Genomic DNA, 16,912 nt, shown 5'->3' with positions numbered 1-16,912 from the left:
GTTCAGAACTGGGAAACTTTGGGCAAAGTTTCAAAATCTGCCTGAGAAACCCTGGTGTCTTCACTTTGTTTTTGACACAGGGGTCCCACTGTGTAGTCCTGGCAGGCCTGAAACTCATCATATAAACCAGGCTGGCCTTGAACTCATAGAGTCCCCTCTGCTTCTGCCTCCCAATTAAAGGTGTGTGCTACCTACCACTCCTAGTCGGCAAGACTTTGGTCTGATGGTCTGTAGAAGCCTGGGACATAAGCTACCGGGTGAGTACCAGGACCCATCTGTACCTATTGACTCAATCTTTAAGGTGGAGCCCAGAAATCTCACCTGCTACATCCTGCTTCCCAGGAGTCTTAGAATCAAGGCTGGGAAGGGCGGGGCTGTAAACTGGGAGGCACTGGATAAAATGTCAAACAGAATTGACCAGTGGAAGAGCCATTGTTTGCCCGATGCAGTGCACATGTGCCAGGGGAGTGGGGGGAGGGGTGGGCGGTGGCTGGCAACGCTGAAGGCCTTTCAAGCCCTTCTGTGGCAGCTCTTCCAACTCTAGACAGGGCCACCCACTTCACCCGCCTTAACTGGAAGAAGTCTGGGAGACAAAGGCGAGGGCTGGTGGGGTGGCTTCTGGGGCTGGGCAGTTAAGTGGGGCCCTGCCTGTCTGATCCAAGGGGAAAGTGTTAGAGGCACCCAGCCACAGTGGGCAGCCAGGGCCACGTAAGCCCCCCCTCAGATCCCAGCGATGTGGCTCTGCTTCCCCAGCCTGTCCTTTCTCTGGTGGCCTCAGATTGCTTTCCATTCCAGGGCAATGGCTGGGCCTGCCCCAGGTGCACTTAGAAAGACCTAGGTTTACTCAGCATCCCAGTAAGGGCAAAAAAATAGCTGGGCTAGCCTCTCATAGATGGCACCATACCACAGGGACATTTCTTGGATTGGTGGGGGAGGGGACAAGGTCTCCTACGGTGGTGGAAACAGAATATTCCCAGTCCGAGAAACACCTGCCATGGAATACCAGCAACAGGGCAGACCTTGGAGGCCTCGGTCTCCGCTGCTGAAGACAGACTGTCCCTCACTGAAGTGAGGTTAAACCAGCTGGCTGGGGAACCCCACACCTGGAGCCCCACTGCCCCTCCCACACGGGTCTCTCTCAGGGAGAGAGCACTCACAAAGCAGTCCCTAGAGAGTGGGCCCTGCTCGGTAGCACTGTTGGGATTAGATGGCCTCACAGAGGTCCTTAGAGCAGCACCTGGCGCCGCAGGGTCTTCAAAGGCCCAGCTGACAAGATAATGACAAAAGTGACCACCATTCTCCCAAAACCTCTGGCAGCCAGGACATGGGTGCTGAGTGTCCGTCCACTGGCTCCCTCACTGCCAGGGCTCAAACACGGGGTGTCACCCTAACACCTCACCTCCACTGCACCTCCCTGTCTCCTCTTCTATGTCAGTCATTTTTGATCTCCTCAGGGGAGGTGCCCGTGGTGGAGGGCTGAGGACAGTAGCAATCACTGCTTCAGACTCCTATCTCCCCAAAGAGCTTTGCCCCCATGGCTGTGTGGACTCACGGCCTGTGTCTATCTGGGACAAAAAAAGCCTTCACCAGCTGGTACTCCTGGGGAGACAGGGTCCCTACTATTGCAGTTCTTTTGTCTTTTATGCAGTACTGGGAATGTAGCCCAGGGTTTCAAATGCTAGGCAAGTGCTTTGCCAGCAAGATGCACCCAGTCCATTAATATTTTTTTACTATTAGGAATGTTTTCACCAGGCAGTGATGGCATACACCTTTAATCCCATCACTCGGGAGGCAGAGTCAGGTGGATCTCTGTGAGTTCGAGGCCAGCCTGGTCTACAGAGCGAGATCCAGGACAGTCACCAAAACTACACAGAGAAACTCCCGTCTTGAAAAACCAAAAAAAAAAAAAAAAGAAGAAGGAAAAATGTTTTCTCTTTTACATCATGGGGAAAATAAATGGTCACCTTAAAAAAAAAAAAAAAAACCATCTCCATGAGGCTAGAGAGATGGGTTGGTAGTTAAGAGCACTTACTCCTGCAGACAATTAGAGTTTGGTGGCTCCCAAGCATCCATAACTCTAATTCCAGGGGATCCAATGCCCTCTTCTGACCATTGTGAGCACTGCACCCACATGGTACACATACATATATACAGGCACACATTCAGACACATAAAATAAAAATAAACCTTTAAAAAAATCTCTAAAAGGAGCTTAGGGTATGGTTCAGTGGCAGAGCTTTGCTTAGTATACACAGAGCCCCTGGTTCCACCCTCGGTACCATGGGGGAGGGGAGGATTCCCTCCCACATCATGCAGGCCCTAATAACTCACAGTGGGGTGTACCCCCAGGTACCCCAAAGTATTTCTGGCTCACCCCCCTCCTCACTGCTACCTCCTCAGGGAAGCCCTCCCTGCCCAGCCTACACCCATCTCCCAGCAATGTGGCTCTGGTTCCCCAGCAGTAATCCTGTACCTTCTCTGGTGGCCTCAGATTGCTTTCTGTTCCAGGGCAGGGGCTGGGCCTGCCCCAGGTGCACTGAAAAGGACCTGGGTTTGCTGTAGTCATAGCAACCTTTTGTTCCTCTAATTCCAACTGTTTTCCTATGGTTGAAATAATAACTGCAGCTGACATGTGGCCACACAGTTCTGGGTGCTTTATATAATTCTACCTAATAACAGTTTTTTTTTTTTAATCAGGCTAAATATTTCCCTTCTTCCTTTAAATCCTTCTCCAATGATTGCCGACGCTCACTTATCTCCTAATTAGTCCAAAGGTAATGGGACTTCAGAGCATCTTAGCCTGCAGGGACAAAAGCACTCTGGAAATGTCATATGCACATGGAGAGACACCCACCTGCTCAGCCAGTACATTCCAGGCTCTAGGTATTCAACCCTTACTAGTCAGTGAGATGAGAGCCATTACCCCACGTTGTAGATGCACAATCAAAGCTCACGAGGTTAAGCCACTTGACCGAGGTTTACACAGGCCAGAAGAAGCACACTCCTGAGTCTTGGATCCTTACCTGCTGAGCTCAGGATTATTTCCAGGTCATTGCCGTTAACAACACAAAGTCCTACCCCCTTCAACTTGGCACAGGAGAATTCTGACAGTGGCCGAAGGTAGAGGGGCCACTTTGCAAATTAACCCCCCAAAATTAAGAGTCCAAATCTTCAAAGCACAGTTGCTTTCACAGGCCGGATGCAGGCACGTGGCAGGTGGCCGTGACAGCAACCACAGACATCCACGTGCCACGCAGGCCTTGCTAAGTGTTTTCCCACTTAATTATACTCAGAACAGGTGAGAGTCAGTGATACCAGCTGTGATTGCTAAACACCAACCCTCCGGCTAAGAAAGAGGCCTTGTTTTCAACCATTAAGTTCAATCAGGCTAAAACAACCATGAGGACAAAGTCCAGGGAATGGTGGAGCCAGCCAACTCTAGGGACTGCCCCAGCCCAGGCCATTTCCGTAAAGGGACTGCCTCTCCCCATCCGCTGCCTGGCCCAGCAGTGTCCCCGCCCCTCACCTTCCCTGAGCTGTCAGTCACCCTAAGCTGTCAGTCACTCAGACTCTTTCCACTATCCCACCCTCCGCAACCCAGGTCTTAATCAGCTTAGTCATGTATACAGCCTGGGCCACCCAAAAAAAGGTCTCCTTTTCCTCCTTGGGGGCAAGGATACCTGTGATTTAGGCCATAGCTATAAATAGCCCCTAACTCCATCCTTTTTAATTGACTCATCTATTTATTTTGTCCAGGAGTTCCTTCTGGTCCCTCCCCCACCATGGCCGAGTTCTACATTAATGCTTCTTCCTGAAATCGCAGGACTGATGCCTGGAAAGGAGGGTCTCTCCCCTGGCTTCTGCAGCTTGGCTCTCTGAAGTCCATAGCAGGCGACACCTCCTCTTGAGAATCTGGTCCCCAAACTCCACTGGCCTCCTCTTCTGCCTCACCTAGATTTTAATTGGAACCTAATGGGTCACTGGCCATCTGAGTGGTGACCTCAGGACCCTGGCTTCTCCCTGGGGGCCTCAGTAGCATCATCTGCTAAATGGACCATCTCAAATTACATAAGGCAAGGCTGGAGGAAGGGATCCTCAGCACAGGATCAGATTCGCTCTGGGAGACACAACACACCCTCTGCCCCGGAAGATCAACCTGCTTTTATTTCATGAACTTTTCAAACCAACACTGACTCTGGCCAGGCCCTTCTCAACTCTGTGAAAGGAAGAAACAAACCCACCAGGAAAACGCCAGGTATTCTGGTTCCCCATCCCACTGGGTATCGAACAAGGAGCTTCGGCAGAGCGGTTCTCTATGGCCCACCCCCAAGCCCTGTAAGACTTGGTAAGGCTCCTAAGAACAGCGGTCCCCCCAGGACCTCCAGCCAACGTGACTCTCATGGCTGAGTTGGGGTGAGAGCACAGCTGTGCTTCTCCGTCTCAGACGCCCATCATCAAAACAGTCACCTAACAGCTGGAACTTGGAGCCACAGAATACGGCCCACTGGTCTCCACAGTCTGGTTCCCCAAAGTGGAGCAAGACTAACCCCCTGGACACAACATCCAGCTTTGAGGTCCCCAGGTGAGAGTCCCCTCCCCTGCCTAGAAAATAAGCCAAGCCAAGACACGCCTTGCTCAGCTTCCTGAAAGTTACTCTTAGCTTTCACTCTCGGCCACGCCAGGCCTTTACACATGCTGCTTCCTCTAAGGGTAATGCCTTTCCGGTCTTCCGCCCACCTGTTGCTTAAGACCTCCGGAAATAGTCTGTGTGTCCAGAGCATCTTTGTGGGGGCGAGGCTCAGTGCTGGAGTGTTTGCCAGGCTGTGGAAAGTCCTGGTTCCCATTCCCAGCACATGCACACCGACACACATATCCAAGACAGCTTCAGACTCCCATCACCCTGGAAATCTCCAGACCGAGCAGTCTGTCACTCACCTCTGAGACCACAGGGCACGGCAGAGACTAAACCCACTACATTTGTTTTTTGAGATAGTCTCCTGTAGCTGAGACTGGCCTGAATCTCACTGTCGCTAAGGATAGCAATGCGCTCCTGACCCTCCATCTCCACCTCCCAGGGGCTGGGATTTCAAACATACACACCCACACCAGCAAAAGCCCACAGCTTTTGATGACTGAAAATCAGACTTTCGATTCTCGCTTTTCATATTCTTCAGAGAGTTTCCCCAAATTTCCCCGGCCATCAAGCAAGAAACAGATAAAAAGGTAAACTTTCTCAAAGACTGGGAAGGCGGAAGGGAAGGGAAGGTCAAGATCCTGCCCCCAGCAGAGCAGGTAAGAAGCTCAGGTGACTTTTCTCCCTGGCCATTGGATCCAGGTGTCACTTAGCCTGGAGAAGGTCACTCACTGTCTGACCTGGGTGTGGTGGCTCACACCTATAATCCCAGCAGTCAGGAAGCTGAGGCAAGAAGATCGCTGTAAGTTCCAAGCCAGTCAGAGCTATACAGCAGGACCCTGTCTCAAAAGCTGAGAACAAAGGCCACTCTGGTTCTGCCTCTTTTAGGATGACAGATGTCCCTGAATGTCTCCAAGAGCAATGCTCTATGACCATGGTTAGAAAGACACATCAATAAGAGACACAAGCTTTTAAAAATACCCCAACTCTGGGGCTGGAGAGATGGCTCAGCGGTTAAGAGCATTTGCAGAGAACCCACAGAACGGCTCACAGAGTGGTTGGTGTATGTGAATGCTCACTGGGTCAGTGCCCTGTATTTTACCTGGCAATCCTATCCAGTGTCCCAAGGGATCCCTGTGTTATCCACACCCCAGCACACAAAAACACAAAGCCCAGTATAATATGAGAGTTTGAATACTCTGGCTGCCTGGTGTGAAAAACAAGGGCTCACACTCCCTCCCCAGACCCCTCCTACTCCTTTTCCCATCCCCATGAAGCTTCTTTCCTGCTGGCTATGGAGCCCTTTTGAAGTCCTCTGTCTGGGCTTTCCTTCTTCAGGTATCCATTACTGAGGGAATGCCATACAAATGATATACATTCCACCTTCTGCTAGCCTGCTCCCCTGACAGACATTACTAATCAATTGTGGCATTGTTCCCACTGATCCCACACCAGCCTTAGATAAGAGCCCAAAGAAGGCTCCATAAGAGGACCGATCAAGGATCCAGCTAAAAATCACAAGACAGCTCGTGTTAGAAAATAGCAAGAACAAGAGTCCAGGGGTGAAGGGTAGGGTTGCAGGGGTGAAGGAGAGTGGAGGAAGAAGGACCGAGGCAAAGAGAGAGCCAGCCTGGGAAATGACAGGCAGAGGGATGCCAGCCAAAATGACATAAGAGTGGGATTGGGGGCTGTGACCCCACCGAGGTGTCCCACTAAGCTGCCAAGCTGGGACTGAGACTGAAGCAGGGGCTGGGACCTGGGCGGGATCAGTGCTTCCTTGTGCTCCACGCAAGTGTTTTACAGACAAAAGCACTTGGCACAGAGAGGGAAGTCCCTTGTATCAAGGCACCCAGCCCTTACGTGACAGTGGGGCTTCACATCTGGCCAGTCCCACCCGAAAAGCCTGTCTGGAAACAAGTGATCCCCTCCTCTGTTTTTGTGTGAGAAAGCAGCCCAGAGAGGTAGAGAGGCTACCCGAGGCACCTCAGCAAGTAGGTGGGAAACAGCTAAAGATAGTATGGAAGCTCTCCTTCCCAGGACCCCGAAGCCAGCCCCCTATGCAGACCAGGCACCCAGGGACTGGTTGGTAACAGGTGAACAGGTGGAAATGCCTTCTAGAAGCTTCCCTCAAGTGTGGTGAGCACCTCCGATCTCTGAGAGACTGTTTCTGAGGAGACCTTCTCCTTGACAGAATTCCCATTTGATCCCTGCTGGGACCAAGAGCCAGGACAAAAAGCTTTACTTGGGGCACTGTCATGGAGGGTCCTGGGATTTGTGGGGAAGTCCATGTCTCAGCAGCAACGGTATGGGAAACTGTCCAGACTGCCTTCTGGAACCTCAACTTTCCCACCTGCGATATGGGTCAGTGATAACTATCTTAGATGACTATGGGAGTGACCGATACAGAAAAGCATTGTGAAAACCACAGCTCTGTTCCTGTGTGTCCTGACTTCTCCAAAACAGCAGGGCCCGATCACACAAGCCACAGGAAGGTGTAGCAATGACAGCTACTGTTTATTGAGCAATTACTATATGCCTGTCATTGAACCAAGAACTTTTGGTTTTTCTTTCCTTTCCCTCTCAGGAGGCTACAATGCGTGACTTCATACCCATTTTGACAAAGGCCACAGGAGGCAGGGATGGGTTCAGGGCTACCAGAGAGTAGAGTTTATTTTTAACCTCCTAGTGTTGATGGGTTTTTGTTTTCATTTCTGAGGAGGGCTGGGCAGGGACAGCTCTGGGGTGGGCTGTTTGAAATCCTCTCTTCTCTGAGGCCCCGAAGGCAGAAGGGTTGCTAAAGTGGGGGTGCCACTTCTTCCCAGAGCCCCAAAGCTGTCACTGATGGCAGGCAGCAGAGTCAAAAATCGTGGCTTCTGGAGAAGCAGAGACTTGACACTGGGGCTCTGTGCATCTTTAAAATAGGTACCCCAGAATAGAAGCATGCCCGAGTGGCAGAATTCGAGTGAAACCTGCACCCTGGGTTCTGTTCCCATGTAGGGGAAAGGGAGGACGTCTACACTGCATCAAGGTGTAAGATATGCCAATGTGCAACCACAGTCAGGTTGTCAGACCCAAAAGCTCGCTCGGCGCTCGACTGTCACCCCTGCTGAGCCCTGAAGGCAGGGGTGTCTACAGGGGGGTCTGGGCAAAGCTCGGTGCCAGCACACTTGCCTAGCCCGCTGAGGCTCTGAGTTCCATCCCCAGCACCCGGGCCCCTTCCCAAAAGGGATGATTAATTACACATCATATATATAGTTTATCACAATCAAAATAGAAGCGGGCATTGCGCACTGTAGAGTGTTTTATCGGAAGGAGTAACTAAACAATTTCTCATTTGGCTTCCAATTTTCAGCTATCTTCCTGCCTCGGGCTCCGGAGTCTGGGACCACAGACATGCGTCACCACTCCTGGATCACATGTATTCTTTTTATTCTTTTTTTCTCCCCCCTTAATTCAAAGAGGACAGTTTTATTAGAGTTTAAAGAAAATCCCCAGGCAAGCTATAAATCTGAGTGACTGCTCAGAGGATGGGAATGGAGAAGTGGAGGGGGAGAGCCACCCTGGAGAGAAGCTGGAATGGAAGTCAAGCAAACAAGTAGCCACATGGCAGGGAGGGAGGCTTTAGAGAAAGAGGCAGGATGCCCAAAGCGTACGTGGGGTCTAGCCAGCATCCGAAGGAAGTGGGGGGGTGTGTCAGGACTGGGTCTCATGGATTCTTTTAAGAATAGTTTGCCAGCCCTGCCCACAGGTATGCCGAGTCTCAATTCCAGAGGAAAATGTTGGCCGGATACCTGTGGTCCCAGGTATTCAGAAGTCTGAGGCAGAGGGATGGCTAGGGCATAGGAGTTTGGGAATTTCAGACCAGCCCAGATACCAGAGCAGGACTCCAGATCTTTCGTCTTTTTCTTTTTTTTCTTTTTTCTTTTTTTGGTTTTTCAAGACAAGGTTTCTCTGCAGCTTTGGAGCCTATCCTGGAACTCGCTCTGTAGACCAGGCTGGCCTCGAACTCAGAGATCCGTCTGCCTCTGCCTCTCAAGGTGTGCGCCACCACTACCCAGCTCAGATCTTTCATGTTAAAAAAAAACAAACAAAAAAACTAAACAGGGTCTTACCCTGCAGCCTTGACTGGCCTTAAACTCCTGGGCTAAAGCCTGGGCTACAGAGACTTCCATGCCTCAGTCTCCCATGTGGGTAGGATGACAGACATATTCCACTCTGGACAGTTTACAGACACCTGTGCACCCATACACCACACCATTATACTGTGGTCACCTCTGCAGAGTGGAGAAAAGGGTGACTTTCCCCCCTTTCTCTTAGTACTTTCTGTGTTCAAAACATGACTTATAATCTGGGTAAACACAATAAATGCCACTCTCATTGATGAGGCCTCTAGGGAGCAGGAGCTAAGACTCATGCTGCTGAGCAGAGCTGAGGTGGCACTTTCCAAAGGACAATTGGAGTCCACAGACAAGCAGGAGGTCTGCCCTGCTCACAATCTCTTCCTTAGAGTACCTAGCACCCCAGGAGACAAGCACCCCAGAAGTGGGCATCCCAGAAGGCAGCACCCTGGAGGGTGGACTTGCCTCTTCAATTGAGGGGGTGCAGCGCCTCTAAGGACTCCTCTGGTGAGATAATTCTATGTGGGGTGCTTGGCACTAATTCTCTTTAGTCCTAGTGAGCCCATAAGATGCCCCTGGGCTCACCAAGTCTCCATGTCACCTGTTCTACCAACCCCTGTCCTGCAGAGGACTACAGTTCTCCTGGACTGATACGACTACTCGGTTCTACAGTGGGGGGATGTCTAGTGAGTCCCTTCGAGGTCACACAGCAGGCACAGACTGGGGCTAGGTTGAGAGCCTCGTCATTTTGTGGTGACAGAGAAGGCACCCCGGGCCTTCCAAGGGCCCAACTGAGCCACATCCCAGCCCTGGAGCTAGCATGACCATGGACTTGCCTGACTCCTCAGCTCTTTGCTCTCCACCATAAGGCTGCAAAGATATTATCTCGACCTTCTCAGATGGAAACCCAAAGGCCAGAGGCCCCACGTGATGCGTGGGGCGGGCCACACCCAGAACTCAACATGGGCCACTCCCCCATGTAATAAGCTCCCTGCGAATCCTGCGGACCACCGCGTGGAGGGTGGAGGGGAGGCCATGAGCTTTCTCAGAAACAGCAAGTCAGGAGGGCTACACAGGAGAGGTGTGGGGCGGTCTGAGGGCCAACGTGCCCCGCAGCTTGGTCGGCATCTCGGATTAGCTCTGAGGAGGATAGGCCCGGCCTCCATCTGCTCTCTCTGCCTATGAGGCTGCCAGGCCCCATGGGGCCAGCCACTAGCACAAGACTCTTTATCTAGAAACAGAACTCACATTCCAGCCTCAGAGCAAGCAGGGGCCTCCTTGGCTTCCACGATCCTTGGCTGCTCATTAACCAGCAGCAGGGAAGCCTTGGGAAGGGGATGGGGCTGGGCCTGGAGGGGACTCCCTGCCTAGAGGGTGGGCAGGAGGGGGAGCATTGCCACCAAGTAGGCACCAGAGTTGGGCAAGTGGGTTCACAGTTGTGGGAACTTGGGAGGTGCTCCTTCCTCCCCCCCAGTCTCAGTTTCCCAATCTGCACAATGGAGATATCAGTACCTAGCGGACGACAGCACCTACTGAAAAGTCTGCACCAGACTTGCTGAGGGGTGTGGCCATACCTGGCACCCAGTAAGCATTCCACCTGTTCATCTGTCATTTTTACAGAAAGAACAAGAATTCCTGCCTCCTGTGGCTCTTGAGGCTGTAACATGGCTTTGGGGGTGGTAAGAAGGTAATGTGTTACACCTCCAGGCAAGTCCAGGACCCACAGGCAGTAAGCGTCCCTGACCCAGGACCATTAAAGGTCTGAGCACAACAGAGCAGGTTACTGGGCCACTCACCAGCTGCTGGGGAGGTCTTCTGAGCCTCTGGGGATGGGCACATCTGCCATCATCAGAGAACCTATGGTCTCCAGTGGGCTGTTTGCGGCCGATAGAGGAGCACATTCTCGGCCAGGGAAGAGTGAACCAAAGTGCAATTGGGTCCAGCCACAAGTGGCAGTTACCAGGGGACTCGTGAGAGCTCCACAGATGACCCAAAGCTGACATGCTCCAGCCCTGTGCCGGTGAGAGACCTTCCTTGGAAACGGAAAGCACAGCTCAGGATAGAGGGCTAGAGGGCTCCACCCCCAGAGCCGGGAGAAAGAAGAGACAAAAAGAGAAAGGGAATGGGGGGGGGCGGGGGGGGGGGCGGGGAACAGGATATTAGATAGTAAGAGATCGCTACCCAGGAAGGCAGAGTTCTCCAATTGGAGAGCAGAGTCCACAGGTGGGTCAGAAGATCAACAGAGTGTGGCAGGACAGGAGTGGCTGGCAGATGTCAGGGCAAGGACTTGGAACATTCTCCAGAGCGTGTCTACACCCTCCAGTGTTTCTCAGTAGACGTCAAGATTAAAAGGACTTTGAAGCCCCAAGTTTAAAATGAGCTAAATCCGTCTGGAAACAACATCAAAATCCTCCTTCTTATGGGCACTATTACAATTCTGAACTAGAAGAAAGGGGGAGAAAATTAAAGAGAAGAAAAGGCAAGCTGTAGGAAGTACCTAAACCATCAGCAGATTAGATATGAGAACTATGTCAATGTTAAATGTCCAGAGCTGATAACTGGGCTGTGGTTACATAAGACAATGGCCTTGCTCTTATGAAATATGTGAAGGACTAGGGGAAGGGGCACCCCATTTGTGAATTACTTCCCGATGATTCAGCAAAAACACCACGAATGTGGCTCTTCACAGGAGAGCGATGGGTGTAGATGAAAACACCTTGGCCAGCATCCACCCCAGGACCGTCAAGGGGAAAGGCATCAGAAACTCACTGAGATCTCGCCACTTGGCTGATTTTCAGTTTTGTTCTGATAGGTCCTTCAGGAAAGCTGGGGCTAGAGCTCAGAGGTAGAGCTCAGCATTAGCACCCTTCCATCCCCAGCAGCGCCTGCATGTGTACACACACACACACACACACACACACACACACACACACACACACACACACACAGGCACACACGCACACGCTCGCGCAAGAGATTAGATTAGAAAGGCTTGTGATCAAAATCTGGAGCACCCTGTCTGGAGCCAGGCCACTCTTAAAGGTGGGCCTCAGAATCAGTTCATCCAAGCTCCCACACCCCACGTGACATCTGCCACCTCTACTCCCTGGCACAGCACGGGTACAGGCAGGCCAAGTGACCCTCCACCCAGAGGTGCCAAGAACAAGGGAAGGTGATGGGGCTACCTCAGGGATCTTGTCTTCCCCTAGAGCCTGGAGGACACTTTAAACTGGAGACTCCTCCCCCACAGGATCCTGCAGTGGGTAGCGGTGGTGAGCCTGAGCCTATAAGGAAGCTGACAAACTACTTACGCTTGAGAGGCTCCTCTGAAGAGGCTGTGGGGCTGGCTCTGCACCTGTTGCAAAGAGGAAGCAAAGAGGTGTGGTCAGGGCCTACGCACCCAGGCAGGGTGACCAGGTCTGACCATGGGTGACTCTCAACACACACATGCTAGGGAAGGGCCTCCTTTGAGATGGTGGGAACGGGGGCCTGACATGGCGAATGCTGAGTCCCAAGCATGCATATGCCCACAGAGACCTGCACTCTCACATACGTGCTAATGCAAACCCATGTGGTCAGCCAGACACAAACATATATTCTCTCCCTCTCTCTCCTTCTCCCACCCCCCTCTCCCACACACACACACCCCACTCCCTTTCTCCCTTTCACTCAGTCTGAATCCTTCCTCTGGCTTCAGTGTTCTTGAACCCAGACAGCCCAAGTCCCAATGAATCACACTGTGAGGAGCTGCTGGAAGCCCTGGTGGGTTTGCTGTACAAGGAAGGTCCCTTTTGGGTTAGGGAGACGTCTCAGCAGGTAAAGGAGCTCGCTGCCAAGCCAGAGAACCCGAGTTTGATCCCCAGGACCCACATGGTGGAAGAAGAGAACTGACTCCTGCAAGTTGTCCTTTGACCTCTACATATATGCTGTGGCATGCTCAGATACATATACACGTAACACGCACACACACATCATACGTACATATAACAATTTTTTTAAAAGAGAGGTCCTTTTTGCTGGTATGCATTGCTAAGCCACTCGCTAGAGCAGCTCTGTAACCCATCCAGGTCCCAGGTCTGTCACTGGCTACCCCCTTATAGACCAGGCCAGGCTAGACAGAGGGGTGGAGAGAATTCTTTTTATTGTTGTTCCCATCACTACGATCACGTTTTTCTGTGGGTTGCGAGGGGTGTCATGTGGAAGTCAAAGGAAAACTTGCAGGAGACTCTGTCCACCATGTGGGTCTTGGGGGTTGAATTCAGGTCAACAGGGCTTAGCAGGGCAGCAAATGTCTTCACTGGCTCAGCCACCTCCACAGCCCAGCCCCAAGAGTCTTAGAAGGAAGAGCCCACCAATTACCCCATTAGACATCCTGAGAACCTTTGTGTCCAGGAAACCTGCTGAACTCTGCTGCACAACAGCTCTCCCCTGGGGATGGCCCAGAAGCCATCTCGTGGATTCCGATGTATTTGTTCACGTTATGGTGTTGGGGTGGACCCCAGTGGCCTGTGCGCGCTCAGCGGGAGCACCACGACAGGGCTGCACCCCAGACGCTTTAAAAAAAAAAAAAGCAAAACAAAACAGGGAGCCTCTGTTCTTTAGGACTGGCTTTGGGAAACAGACAAGCGGGGGCAGAGCTCGGGGCCTGGTGTCCCAGGCCACCCGCAGTGCTGCTGGCCCAGACACAGGAAGGCTTTTCAGCTTTCCTGGAATATAAAAATGTGTAGGATCAGGAGAGGCGCTCTTACTGATAGAGATCTAAGATTTCAAGGACACTTAAACTGGGATGATGGCAATGCTCAGGGGCGTGGGAGGAAGGCGGGCAAGGGCACCTGTCCCTCCTTCAGCCCCACTTCTCCTCCCTGGCAGCTCTACCTTCTAGCTTCTTCCATGACCTGAACAAAGTTGCGGCTGCCCTGTCAGCACAGACCAGCCTTTCCTCCTCAAACTTCTCACTGCTGCGTCACGGCACACTCAGTGAGTCCAAGGTACCACCCCGTAGGAATAGTCAACCATTCCTTAAGTACCTACTAGGTGCCAGGCACTGTATGGGGAAAGATCACAGCAGGGCCCAAGAAGCTGAGGCCCCTGCTTTCAAGGAGCTCAGCATCCTAGGGTGAGACTGAGACATGAGCAAGAAGCCATGGGGAGCTCCTTCCACTTCCTGCCTAAAGCCACAGGGGCTCCTTCCAAATCCTGGCTGGACACTGTCCTACAGAGGTGGAGGTGGACAGGCAATATCTGCAGTGCGTGAGGCACAGAAAAAGAAAGTGGCCTCTACCTGACTCTCCTGGGCTGTGCCAAAGGAAGAAAGATAGAGGAGCGTGGAGTCAGCATGTTTCAAGTACAATTCTCCACACATGTGTGTGTGTTCAAGGAACCGCAAAGGATGTCACTCTGTCTGGGGCAAATCCTGACCGATAAGAGGCCAGCTCACCTCAGACAGCCAGGAGTTGCTTTCTGTGTCAGTGGGCCTCTCGAGCCTGCTAGCACCCACACCCACCCTGGGAACAGCCTGAACTGATTTGACCTGGAGATGTGCAAGTATTGATCTCATCCTCTGGCGTATCTGGGAACTGATCTCACCTCCTACTTCCCGGGGAACATGTGAACAAGGCCTCCTGGCCAATCAGAGGTGTCAGTCATGGTTGGCTCACTCATGGACTTGACAATGCCTGGACAATTAGAATGCCAGGCAGAACTCTTGTTTAAAAAAGACCCAGGTTTGGGGAGCTGGCAAGACTGGCTCAGGGGGTTAAAGACATGTGCCATATAAGCCTGGTGACCCGAGTTCCATCCCCAGAACCCACACAAAGGTGGAAGGAGAGAACAGACTCCAGAGTTTTCCTCTGACATACACATGCATGCCATGCCGTGTGCACTGCCCCCAACACACACACATCCACACACCATGCACACATACATAATCCTAAAATTAATTTTTTTTTAAAAGAAGGCTCCTTCTAAGTTGGCTTGTGGGGTGGGGTTTCACTGGGGCAGCGAAGGTGCCCCAGGGAGAATTAAGTAGGCACTGAGGAACCCAGAGCCCAGAAATGGAGCGGACTAATGACAGCTCAGTAGAGGGATAGAGCCATCCTGAAGCATACCTAACCTAAGGGTCATAAACGTTCTATTTACTTCTAAAGTTAATTTAAACCGATTTCTGCCAACTACAACCATAGAATCCAGTCTTACCCCCTGCCCCCCCTTTGGTTTTTCGAGACAGGGTTTCTCTGTATAGCTTTGTGCCTTTCCTGGAACTCACTCTGTAGACCCGGCTGGCCTTGAACTCACAGAGATCCGCCTGGCTCTGCCTCCCAAGTACTGGGATTAAAGGCGTGCGCCACCACCGCCCGGCTAGAATTCAGTCTTATTAGGGCATGGAGGCACACATGTGTAATCCCAGGACTGGAGGGGCTGAAGCAGACTGATGTCTGAGCTACATAGTAAGTGTGAGGCCAGCTTGAGCTACACAGTAAAACCTTGTCTCGAAAACTAAATAAATGCAGCGCTGGAAAGATGGCTCGGTGGCCAAGAGCTCTTGCTATTCTTGCAGAGGACTAGAGTTCATTTCCCAACACCCACATTCGGAGGCTTATAACCAACTGTCACTCCAGTTTCAGGGGGCCTGAAGCCCTCTTCTGGCCTCATAGGATACTTGTGTACTCTTGTACATACATACATACACACATACAAAAACATATACACACCAATAAAAATTATTAGAGTGCTTGCCTAGTATGAGCAAAGTCTTGTGTCCATCCTCACCTATATGTATATTATATAATATGTGTGTGTGTGTGTGTGTGTGTGTGTGTGTGTGTGTGTGTGTGTCTGTCTGTCTGTCTGTCTGTCCGTGTGTCTGTGTATGAGACCTGTGCCCTGGCTTGAACTTGCTGTGTTGTTTTATGCCCACTCCTTATCTCTCTGATATTCATTCAGCCCATTAGTACCAAGGTGGAGGATGCAGGTGACAGACAACTTGACATCTGAGGTCCCCCACAGTCTGACATTCTATCTATCATGTGTCTGTTGCAAAGCCTTGGCCTGACCCTCCCCCCTCATCCTCAGCCCTCACCTCAAGGCACACAGGAAGAAGACAAGTTTAAATCACTCCTCACAGGTAGGCCTGTGAAACATCTGGAGGACTATTCACGACAGATTGTGAACCCCGCCCCCAGCTCTAAATGCCAGATGTGGATGGAGCCACCTAGTCTCTCCACTATCCTGTGACAACTGGCACTTCTGATCCAGGGACCACCATGTCCTAAGAACTCAAACTCCATCTGTCCCTCCAGTTGCTGATACCAGATGACCCACGTAAATACACGCCCCAGGAAGGTAGGAGACCAGACCACAGGGCCCCACTGCATCCTCAAAGCAGAGCCCAATTTGAGACAATTCCAGGTGGTTGCAACTTTTCACAAGGGCAGCGCAGGCCTTGGGTCAAGGGACAGCCGCTAGCACAGCCCCTGCTCTGCTGGTCCCCATGCTGGGATGTATCTAGATAACAGGAGGCCATTTGAGGGGTGTTCCAGCAGGTCCTGTGTTGTCTTGCAGGAGCCAAGAGTCTCTCTCAAAGAGTCCCCTAACACCACCACCACCCCAGCAGGCAGCATGCCAGATCCCTCGCTGTGGGCCTTGTCCTGACACACTGCTTGGAGCCTCCAGGCCTGTCTGCAGGGCCTGGCTGGCCCTGGGCTCTCCCCTGACTTACATCCGACTTGGCTGCCGGCAAAAGCCTCCTGCGGCTTTTTGGACCGCCAACACTGCGGGGTAAGTAGCAGGCGGCTTCCCCATAGCATCCTTTCCAAGGTGGCACTGGCCCAAGGCAGGCTCAGTCAGCTCCCAGCCCTATGACCTTGAGCCAGTCACCTGCCCTCAGGGAGGCCATGGGGTAATCCTACGCAAAATGTGAAGACTAAGGAAATAGAATTTATCATCTAATTCATTCTCAGCTTTCGGGTAAGAAAGATCTACAGCCTGGGTCTCCCTCTGTGGTTCCGGGAGCTGTGTTGCCCCCATCTCCTGCTCTGGCCACACTCCCTCCTCATCCTCCCAAATAACTGGAACACAGGTGCACCCACTGTGCAGCTCTCTCAGCTAGGCTTTTAAAGTCTACGGTATGCTGAGTTCCAACTTGGAGACTCCAACTTGACCT

At 51.9% G+C, this 16,912-nt stretch overlaps 1 protein-coding gene across 8 annotated transcripts in view; it reads right to left on the bottom strand.

Moving 5' to 3' along the window:
- Positions 1-16,912, bottom strand: part of Slc6a6 (solute carrier family 6 member 6) — a 75,043-nt gene that overhangs the window by 47,975 nt on the left and 10,156 nt on the right. For 7 of the 8 annotated variants that reach the window (XM_006972545.4, XM_015988961.3, XM_015988946.3 and 4 more), the window contains exon 2: positions 12,063-12,106. The exons of the other annotated variant lie outside the window; for it this stretch is intronic. The gene's annotated coding sequence lies outside the window, so the exon portion shown is untranslated. The remainder of the gene's footprint in view (positions 1-12,062; positions 12,107-16,912) is intronic. 8 annotated transcript variants of the gene reach the window in all.

This window comes from Peromyscus maniculatus, chromosome 3 (assembly GCF_049852395.1).
Source record: "Peromyscus maniculatus bairdii isolate BWxNUB_F1_BW_parent chromosome 3, HU_Pman_BW_mat_3.1, whole genome shotgun sequence".
Lineage (NCBI taxonomy): Eukaryota > Metazoa > Chordata > Mammalia > Rodentia > Cricetidae > Peromyscus > Peromyscus maniculatus.
Note: the sequence above shows the minus strand (reverse complement) of the source record. Positions and strands in the feature narration are given on the sequence as shown.